This window comes from Aegilops tauschii, chromosome 2 (genome assembly GCF_002575655.3).
Source record: "Aegilops tauschii subsp. strangulata cultivar AL8/78 chromosome 2, Aet v6.0, whole genome shotgun sequence".
Classification (NCBI taxonomy): Eukaryota; Viridiplantae; Streptophyta; class Magnoliopsida; order Poales; family Poaceae; genus Aegilops; species Aegilops tauschii.
Genome location: NC_053036.3, coordinates 26,027,962 through 26,029,574, shown reverse-complemented (window position 1 = coordinate 26,029,574; position 1,613 = coordinate 26,027,962).

The window sequence follows — 1,613 nt, the reverse complement described above, 5'->3', positions numbered from 1 at the left end:
CATGCCATTATGGGCTCTGGCATAGTTGAGTAAGTTGTGGGAAACTTTTCCATGATTGGCTAGCAGATGTAGGGTATTGTAGGTGTACCTGCCTATCTATCGGTTAAAGGGACCTCTTCGGAAAGACTGTGTCTCGGTCATCCGTTTCTCAAACATCATGTAGTGCGAAAAATCAAACGAAGGAGATCGAGTCTTGTGGGGAAAAGTGCACAAACCTCTGCAGAGTGTACAAACTAATCATGGTTAGACGTGTCCCCGGTTATGGACATCTTGAGTATCTAGTTCTTGGATTATCATGTGGATCTCATCACTCCATTATAAGATTAATTTTGATTGGGTTATTAATTACTTTTTAATTGGGATTGAGATTGGGTTTACCATTCTCAATGTTTTCAACCAACTTTGTAGTTAAATAAAATATATTCCTTTGTTGTAGGGAAAATGGCTTTTCGCAAAACAAATTAACCATACAGCCTCCACCAGCCATATATGCATATAGTGATAGCTTTATTCTGTTCATTACTCTCTTGTGTTACATTGCCAGCATATTCCATGTGCTGACCCGTTTTCGGGCTGCAACGTATCATGTTGCAGACTTTTCAGACGACGAGTAAGGAGCCTTAGGTCGTGGTCTTTCACTCAGTGATGCCGTTGGAGTTGATGGACTCACTTTATCTTCCAAGCCTTCCGTTGTTATCATATTAGATGGCCTTAAGCCATATTTATTGTAATAAGTTCCCTTTTGAGACATTCGATGTAATAAGTGTGTGATTACTACTCTATTATAAATCATTCAAGTACTGTGCGTGTCAGCATTACCGATCTAGGGATGACACTGATGCACAAAGATCAGACTGTTTGAGGTCTGGTCGCTACAAGATGGTATCAGAGCACACGCTGACTGTAGGACACGACCACTAAGCTAAAGCCCTAGATCACTACTCTCTTCTCATTTCTAACTCCTCTCCATTTTCTACTCTTTAGGATGGCGGATGCAAGGATCAAGTTCACGCAACCGGATGAAGACACCCCTTTTGGACGCCACTTGAAGGAAGTTACTAGGAACCTGAACATCGGAATACGAAACTTCACCGGGACTTACAACGCCACTTTACCAGAAGAGGAGCGATGGATGATTCAATTTCAAGTTCCAGGAAGGACATTCATGCCAGTCACTGAGCCCATAGAGTTTTCCTTTGATGCACCAACCTGGAGTCTAGGAAAGAGTATGGTAGCCCACATCACCATGGGACGCATTGGAGAAGTTTACCACCAGGATCTCAAGGATACTATCTACCAGATTTGTGGGCGCCGAGATGAGCAATGGGAGATGATCAGCACCAGGAAGGATAGATCGATTGCCACTTTCATCCAGGAGTTAAACCAGCACATTCGACACCAGGAGAACCAGATGTGCGGAGGCATGACAGATTTGAAGAAGGCGATGACAAGGATCATGGAACTGGAGGAAGAACTCAAGGCTACTCGTGAAGATTATATGGAGGAAATTGTCGCACTAGTGGAGAAGACTGATGACCCCACAAGGAAGCTAGGAGTTTTCATGGGAGACCCCGCGCCAGGAGAAGAAGAGGACGATTCCAGTTGCCCGGAGA